This window comes from Callospermophilus lateralis, chromosome 4, assembly GCF_048772815.1.
Source record: "Callospermophilus lateralis isolate mCalLat2 chromosome 4, mCalLat2.hap1, whole genome shotgun sequence".
NCBI lineage: Eukaryota > Metazoa > Chordata > Mammalia > Rodentia > Sciuridae > Callospermophilus > Callospermophilus lateralis.
This window is the reverse complement of record NC_135308.1, coordinates 142,570,012-142,579,659: the sequence shown is the minus strand read 5'-3', so window position 1 is coordinate 142,579,659 and position 9,648 is coordinate 142,570,012.

The following is a 9,648-nucleotide window of genomic DNA, read 5'->3' as shown; positions in this document are numbered from 1 at the left end:
AGCTGTATTTATGTCAGTGGTAATAGGTCACACTCTCACCCAATCAATCATGCAGTTCAGATACTCCGTCTGGGGATTTAAGGATGACCTTTGTGTCCGTAGCACTTTGGGTCAATAGGTGTGGAACATTAGGTCTCGTTACTGTGGTACCACTATTTTGATAGTTCAGATGTGGATGAGTAAGTTGCCAAACTACTTATTCTCTCTGCCAATAGGATCACAGAAATCAAGCACCAAGTGCCCAGTTTGATAAGACATCTTCCAACTAAGACGGTTAAGTTATGCAAAATACAAGGTTCCAGGGAGCTTTCACTTCTAAGTCTGCTTGTTTGAAACCTGCATTCTATATTTTCGTGTGTATATTTGTCCTTTTACCAGGGAGATGTTATAGAATAAAAAGACATACTTTCCAGCGTCAGATAGTCTTGAGTTTGAGTCTGTTACTGGCTGATTTTTGTTTCTTTTCATGTGTCTCAACATGAATGTTAGGTTGTAGGCAGGTAAGACATACTTGGTATATTTTCTTTTCAGGTAAGACATGCTAAAGAGTGCTGCATTACATTTTCATTTAAATAATGTAGTCAAAATAAAAAGGCCCAAAAGATCATAACATCTTTCATCATTAAATAATTAAGGTAAAAAGCCAATATTTCACTTGATTTGCACCTAATTATGTATTAATTCATACTTTCTTAATTAAATGTCAGTTATGCTGCCAAAACAGAAGCCATTAACAGTCTAGGGGTTGAATAGTAAGAAATAAACTTAAGGTTTTGAGAAGCCATTGATTCAAATGTTACAAAATGCTATTGTAAATATCAGTTTTGAATTTAATAATTTAACTTGGTTCTGTTTACTTTCTTAGAAAGTATAGGGAAGTTGGAAAGCCTTGGGTTGGGTATCAGACAGACTTGGATTTAAATCAGTTACTCTGAGAGGGCAAGTTTCTTAACCTCTCTCAGTTTCGGCCCCACTGCTTTTAGCCTGTGACAAGGATGCTTACTGCAAGGTGTGTCTGTGAAAGCGCAAAGACTCAGACCTGGCCACCCACCAGCTTTATTGATGACTCCATGTTCCCATGTGTCTCTTCTCCCTCTTCTCCTGCCTCCTGCTGCAGCTCTGCCACTTAGTAGGAAGTCATTTTACACGCTTCAGTTTTCTCATCTAAGAAAGAAAGGCTTAGGGCTGGGGTTGTGTCTCAGTGGTAGATTGCATAGGGCACTGGGTTTGATCCTCAGCACCACATAAAAATAAAGGTATTGTGTCCACCTAAAACTAAAAATAAATATTTACAAAAAAAGAAAGAAAGGCTGGATTACAAATTCATTCTGAAAAGTTTGATAATTCTAAGTTTAAGGTAAATACTTAAAACAAGGAGTAGTGATGTATACATGTAATCCCAGCTACTTGGGAGGCTGAGTCAGGAGGATCAGAAATTTGAGGCCAGCCTGGTCAACTTAGCAGGATCCTGTCTAAAAAAATAAAAATAAAGGGCTGGGGATGAAGCTCAGTTGGTAGAATATTTCCTTCCTAGCATGTGTGAGGCCCTAAGTTTAATACTGAAAAAACAAAAAATGTAAATATTTAAACAAATTATTCCTATGGGTGATATGTAAATGAAAATAGGTACCAACCATGAACTATATGTATTCTTTATGCTAAAGATTCTTCAGAGAACAAGTTAAATTCTTCCAAGAACAAATTTATTGGGAAATCCAGAAAGCATTAACAATTTCTTGCATTCACCTTAAAAGAGCAATGGAATTCCATATCCTGCAGTTTTGAAATGAGTAATTGAAAGGGTGTAAATATTTATTGGAATGAGAGTGGAGCAGAAAGAAGGTCTGCTTTGTCTACTGTGGGTGGTAACACATCTATGGATCATTGTTTGCACTAGGCATTTAATAATCCCATCTGTTGAAAATGTATATTTGGAGGTACTTTAAAATTGCTAAAAGCTACCTAGAAATTGGCAGGGAAGTAATCCTGGAGAGAGTCCAAACTCTGAAGCAGACCAAGAAATCCAATATAAATCAATATCTAATTATAAAATCCTATCTTTGGTCACAGCTCCTTAAATATATTGATTTAGGCATGTTATAGGCTTGTAATACCAGAATCTGGGACTGTCAAATCCTTTGCTAACCTTATGGCCAAATCTTGGGGATACTTTCATTTGATCTGAGAAGCCCAACCATAATGGCAGAACTTTACTCTTGCCCGCCATTTGCTATGACATTGTCTCCCAGGTTTTGTTAAGTAGATTTACATTTCACTTCCTAAATGAACCACTGGGTCTTATAAAAACTTGGTACTTCTTTTTCTCAGGGCTGCCCTGGTGTCGCATTCAAATCAGTGCCCCGGTAGCAGGGTGCTACCTCTCAGTAGCAGGTGCATTTTTCTGACTGAATGTCTTTCTTTGGAAATCTCCATTCACTGGCTTCCCTTGTCCCCCTCTTCTGTTCCTCTGCCCACACTCCCTTTATGTCCACTCGTCATGAGACGTTTCACGTTTTATGCAGAGGGGTAGGTAGCACTCTGAGAATTGTAACTGTTCCGAAGGAGAAAAGAAGGGTTTCGGAGGAACTGTCAAAGACATTTAATGGATAATTACCTCTCTAGTTATCTTTTGATGGAATTCTTTATGTAACTCTGTCTTTATGTAAAATTAAAGTAAGAGTTGAAGACAGCACCCAATCAAAATGAGCATTTTCAACCAAAGAAGTCAGGGTTTTGTATTCCCAGAGTCATGGCATTTCTCTGTGGGTTTAGGAATCCCTTCTCTCTCATTCCCCAGCTGTCTCTGCTCCTTGTCTCACAGCACAGCTACTTACATATACCTGCCAAAGTGAATTATCACATAAGTGGTGTTAGGGACTGAATTCTGTCCTCTAAAATTCACACAGTGAAACCCAAACTGCCAGCACCTCAAATGCATTTGGAGTTAGGGCCTTGAAAGGGAGATTAAGTTGAAACAAGCCTGTTAGATTGGGCCTTAGTCCATATGACTGATGTCCCTATAAGAAGAGGAAGGTAGCCACACTGAGAAACACCAGGGTGTGTGCATGGAGAGATAGTCATGTTCTCACAGTGACCACATGCTATCAGCAAGCCAAGGAGAGGGTGCCAGGGACACCAAACCTGGTGCCACCTTGATCTTGAAATTCCAGACTTCAGACTGAGAGAGAACAAACTTCTGTTGTTTAAGCCACCAGTCTGTGGTGGTTTGTCATGTCAGCCCAAGCTGGCTTAAAGCAGCTATGCACAGCAGTACCAGTTGTGCATTATAGACCACCAGGGTTCAAACAGGAGACTCCAAGACATTGATCTAGAAAACGGTGAAACAACTCTTAAGTGGAAAGTAAACTCAGTAGAGAGCTGACCTGGAACATAACGTGCTTGAAACCTTCTTTTTCTACCAAAGGAACAAACGTCATAACAGGCTTAGGCATGCCAAAATGTAACAAGCCCACGGCATCCAAAGACAGCCGTCACCACATTGATGCTGAATACTCAGAATGTCCGGTGGATGGAGTTATGCTGAGGGTAACCCACCCAGGTTCAGGTGAGTAGAGATGAAACTAAGCTGGGCTCAGTTGCCAAGGACGCAGACAGAGGCACGTGAGGAGGGGCTAAGAATAGTATGGAGCAGTCATTGTTCATGGGTGGTGGTCACAGCTTCACACAGTTAGCTTCAAAAAAGTCATTGCAATACTTTGTGCAGTCACTGAGTCCTCCCTTGTATTTGGTGTCTTCCACCTCAGTTCTGAAAGTTTGACCTTCAGAAAGCCAAAAGTGACTTCTGCTTAATTCATTACATGAAAGCAGAAAAAAGAACACGGTTTACATACCCCGCTGTGCAGGCATCTTCTAGATAAGTTCTTAAAAACCATCATTTCTTTTTTTTTTTATTTCTGTTGATTTAGTCCTATTTATGTCTACTGGTTGGATAGGAATAATGGATATGTAATTTTTGTATTACACAGTCCATTTGGAGTTACCAATAGAGTCTCAGTAATAAAAAAAATATGATGTATAATTTTCAAAGATAAAAAAAATTGTACCTGAACTTTTTATTATGGTTTGGTACTCAGCAATCTATTGCAGTTTCATTTCTTTTCTGTATGAATTACCAGTTGTTTCCATTCCCCATTATTATAGCTGCCTGTGTGCTAGACTGTGCTTCCGTAGACACGTGAGCATATTTCTGAGCTCTGTCTTCACTGGCCTGTATCCCTGTTCGTCGTCGTGGGAGCTTAATTACTATTGCTGATAAAAACATCCAGTGCTCTGATAAGGAGGGTGCACTGTGGGTGCCTGCTCCCGCTCCCCATGCTGCTTTCCTCCAAGTTGTCTTTTTTCTTCTGTTAAATTTAAAAATAAGCTTATTAGGCTTTAAAACAAATCCATTTTTGACTGAGTTCTGATTTAGAGAAAGTCGACATCTGTTTAATACTGCATCTTTTTCTTCCCTCCACTGAGAACCTCAATATTAGTTTTAGGCTTTCTTTTGTAGAAAAATGCAAGTTTAAGACACATCAGTATACACAGTATTCAAATCCTCAAACATTTATGAAAGGATTTCCATGGCAAGAAGCATGCTGAGGACTGATGGATTTTTAAAATGAGCAAGTGAGTCCTCTGTTTGAAAAAAATCATAGTCTGTGAGAGGGAATGTGGTATGATTTATGTAATTTTAATATACCAGACTGTGATAAATACTTTGTCAAGGTTATACTAAGCCTGCTACCGGGGAAGGCAGATTAACTTTGACCCGAGAGATCATTTTTCAGAAAAAACGATGCATAATACTAGTATTGGCCTGTGTGTTTTCATATTTTGATAGCTAAATAAAAGTGGATTTTTTTGTTTATGTTGTCATGTAGTTGATATAAAATTACAAGTTGAGGTGGGCACAGTGATGTATGCCTGTAATCCCAGCAGTTCGGGAGGCCGAGACAGAAAGATTGTGAATTCAAAGCCAGCCTCAGTGCCTTAGCAAGGCCCTAAGAAACTTGGTAAGACCCTGTCTCAAAACATAAAAAGGGCTGGGGATGTGGCTTAGTGGCTGATCATCTCTGGGTTTAATCTCAAGTAGCAAAAAAAAGAAGAAAAATACAAGGTGAATATCCCAAAATTCAAGATGCTCCAAAATTTGAAATTTTTGAGCAAAAATTACAAAATTACCTTCAGGCTATGTATCTAAGGTGTATACAAAACAAATAACTTCAGGTTTAGACATGGGTCTCATTCCTAAGATACCTCATTATGTGCATGCAGATATTACAAAATCTGAAAAAATCTGAAATCTGAAGCACTTCTGGTCCCAAGCATTTTGAATAAGGGATCCTCAACCTGTATAAATGAGATATTTTGCATTCGTTTCTTGTACCAGTCTTCAAGGTAGACATTAAGTAAAATTTAAAACTCAGCTCCTGAATAACAGTAGGCACAATTCAAATGTGGCTTGGGGACTCTTGACTACTCTATTAGACAATGCAGTTTGGGACAATCATTTATTGTACAGTTAATCTTGATATCTAAATGAGAGAAAATATTTAAAGACAATAGTTAATAACTAAAAGTATTTCTGAATCTGGGTTTCGTGAATAAAATATTTTCTGCCTGGTAATCTGTATTCTAATTGATTATATCTAAAACATTCTGATATTTTTAGATGAAAGGGTTATTCCATTTGTGAAAGGATTATAAGGAAACAATGAAAAATGGGGAAAGCCTCATTTCAGTAGAGCCTTGTCTAGAGAACAGTTTTGCAATCATGAGTGCCCAGAAGTCTCAGTGATTTTATGGACTCTCTGTTTCTTTGGGTGGAGCAGAAATTCAAAATTGAGCTATATAAACTGGGCAGCCTATTCTTGGATCTTTGTTTTTCCTTCTGTTACCTCTGAGGATCGCTGTTAGCAGTTGAAAGGAATAATGTTTTTGTTGTTGTTAACTCCAAATTCTGAAAACCCTACAAGTTGCATTCATAATAGCATTTGATAATTCCTTTATTTGTGCACTAAGCGTGTGCACATGTGGGAGACAGTAGGTTTGCCTGCTAGGTACCCTGTATCTTGTGCCTGATGCAGCATTTGTCTCCCTTCATGAAGACATTCCTGTTAATGGTAAGAAAATCAGTGGAATGTTAGAAGTACTAACCAGGGGGGAGTATATGAACCACAGCTGATCTGGGAAGAAGAGATGGGAAATAAGGAATTGTAGAATATCTTTCAAACTGTCAGCTAGGACAGTGAGTACTTCTGAATACTTGCAGGAAATCGAACCTTTACTTCATCCCCATTCTGCAGTGATTTGAGAATTGATTTCTCATTTTCTGAAACTTGAAAGGTGAACCCGAAGATCTTGAAGTACTTGGAAATGGTAGAAAAGATTTACAAGGAGCCTTCAGATAAAGGATAAAGTCATAATGATGTAATTTTCTATTTTTAAAAAAAACTCTATTTTTTTCTCTCTTCTGGGGAAGAACAGGAAACAAAAATACTTATTAGAATGTGGACATCATTTTCACAGGTTATTAGAAATAGGGCAGTATTTGTTGAATTATTTGGAAAGAAACAGGAAAAGGTCGGGTAGCTGGTGGAGACAAGTTAAGTTCATAGGAGTCCAGTGTTTTGAGAGGGGGCCTGTAATAGTGGAGTTTCCTTATGTATTGAGGCTCCTCCCTGGCCATATTCTCAACAGTGCCTACATAGACCATTATTGTTTAATGAATAAAATCATCCCCATTCTGCAGTGAGACAGTTGAGGCCTGTGGAGGTTAAATAAAGGAGATGAATCTAATAAATGAGGTTTGGAGTCAGATTGACCTGGGATTTGGACTCTAGTTTTGCTAGTTATTGATTGGATACTCTGTCAAATCACTTAATCTACTTAGGGGCCCCAGTTGCTGCTCAGTAAACTGGAAACCTAATAGCATTTACCATCATAAATACAGTAGGCAAAGGTTTGGCAGTAATTTAGAGTTGATATATTTGAAGTACCTGGTGCAGATGAGGTAGATTGAGTGAATAATAACTATTGTCATTTGCTGTGTCTATGCTGAGAACTACAGAGATGCTATAGGAACACAAAATCAATGAAGGAGTTGTTTTTTTTCTTACTGTTCAATAGCAAAATATTTTGGACTTCTGGTGACCATTTGGCCTGAACATTTGGGGTTAGATAGACCAAAATGTTGGTCTTTCTGGTCTTTGCACCAGGCATTTTCCTAGTCTCGGTAGCAGTCCATTTAATTACATATACAGGAAAAACCCTACTTGGTAAATTGAGTTAATAGGCGCCAGTTAGCATTCTCATATAGATCATTTGATTTTTGGCAATAGATGACTCTCCTTAGTCGGGAAGTAACTACTACATTTTCCCATTCTGCTGTTGATGACAGTGGGTTGCTTCCAGGTGGGGCCTGTTCCCACTGTGAATGAATGTACTTGTACCTGTGTCCTGGGTGGCATGCGTCCTCTAGGGCATACACAGAGGAGTGGAGCAGCTGAAATGGCCTGCTGCTCCAGGCCATCCCCTGCACTGAAGGTCATACTTTTAATTTTTGTCAATCTGGTAGGGTTATCCTGATTCCCTATCATTATTATTATTATAATGTTTTATAACATCAATTATATGTGTTTCCTCATATGATCACATATGCTTCCGAAGTATAATTTTCAATAGCTGTACTTCAGTTCTGGTATGGCTATATCATCATTTATATCATTAGTCCTTTGTTTTTCTTAAGTAATTATGAATCGTCCCAGCCTTTGCTCGATGATCAAAGCTTTTCCCGTGTTGTATTATTTTATAGGACAGATTACTAGAAGTGGACTATTTGTTGCAAGTGTACAAGCAAAAAGAAACTGTTCTGTGCGGGAGCAAGTGCCTGGAGAATGAAGAGGGCTGGAGGGTGGTGGCAGGGAGGAAGTTCCCCTCCTTGCCCTCTGCTGGTTTGCAGATGCTGAGGCGATTGCAACAGGATGAGCAAAGGCTGAAGGGGAGAGGACTGACTGGGGTTCGGAGCCAGGCTGAGCCAGGCCCAGAGCTCAGCTGGGACTTCTGCTTCCTTCCTAGTTTCACTAACAAACTTATGATGATGATGATGATGTATGTCACTGAAATCCATCCTCCTCCTTAATGAGCACTTTTCAGGATAGCAGCACATATCCTGGAGGCCTTGCTGTAGGAGGAAAGGTATTTACGTGAAGGAAGGCTTTAGTTTGGTTTGGTTTTCAACAGACATTTATTGAGCTCTTATTTTGTAAGTGCTCAACATGATTATCACATCAGATCTTCAGCGAGCTGTCACACGTGGCTTCTGAATGCCAGAACCAAGGCTTATAGTTAGTAAGTAGCAGCTCCAAGATTTGAATCCAGACAGTCGGTCGCAGCATACCATTCTGCATCCTCAAAACAGCACACAAAAAAATCACTTATCATTGAGTGTTTAAGCGATATGAAGAATGGATATTGCCAGGATTCAGAGACAGGAGAGATGAGCGTGGTGGACAAGGAGGGTCTCAGCAGGCAGCATCCTTCCTGTTGATAGGACCGTGACTTGGACTGTTTAAGCATCACATCAGCTTTCTCTGGCAGTTTCATTTCCCACTGTCCTTATCTTGCAAAGTGAGTTGATAAAATACTAAGTGAATTCATGGACATTGTGGGCCTGGTGTGTAGCTAGTTCATCCTTCAGATTCAGTTGGGTTTAATGAAAAAGAATTCTCTTGGGCCAGCCATGCCTAGAAAGGAGTCAGCTAGAGTCCCCTGGAGAACAGCTTTCCCTGTGGTTGTGTGAAGTAGGAGCCAACAGCATCCCAGCTCCAGTGCAGAATTAACTGAGTGGAACATTCTGTGCTTAGTGCAAGGGAAGGTTTTCTAACATTGTTCTGGACTTCTGGGAAACTGCAAATAGCCAAGAGTCATATACTGAATCAGACAGTTAAACTCTTTCCTTCTGAACAACAGGGTCAAGAGGTTAGAAATAATAGCACTCACGTTACATGGTACACCTGTGTGTACATGGTAGAAAACAAAATCAATGTGGGAGCCCCCAGAGTAAACTGCACATAAATTTGTGGAATATGGTCCTCAACCTTAAAATGTACATTTTTCTATTAAATAACTCAGTATGTAAGGAGTCATTTCAAACCCAAATCAAATTTGTAAACTTTAATATATGTTCCCAACAAAACAGGACTTAATTTTCAATCATTTGCTTATAAAACCTTACAGAATTACCACTTTGTTCCAGGTTCTGTGCTTAGCACCAGTGAGTCAAGGATAAAAGACATTGCCCTCTTAACTTGTTTACACTTCTTAAGACACAGCATAGGGCTGGGGTTGTGGTTCAGTGGTAGAGCGCTCGCCTAGCACGTGTAAGGCCCTGGGTTCAATTCTCAGCACCACATATAAATAAATAAAAATAAGCGTATTGTGTCCACCTACAACTAAAAAAATAAATATTAAAAAAAAAAGACACAGCATAGCCTGTGGCCAGGTACTTGTGTTCATGGTCATATTTATGAGCATCACCCGCAGCATTTCCTTGTCCTTGATGTATATAGCAGGTCCACTTCTCTAGCAGCAAGGGTCCAGAACCTGGAAGAACTTTGTTCTGAAACTAGACTTGTCCAGAGA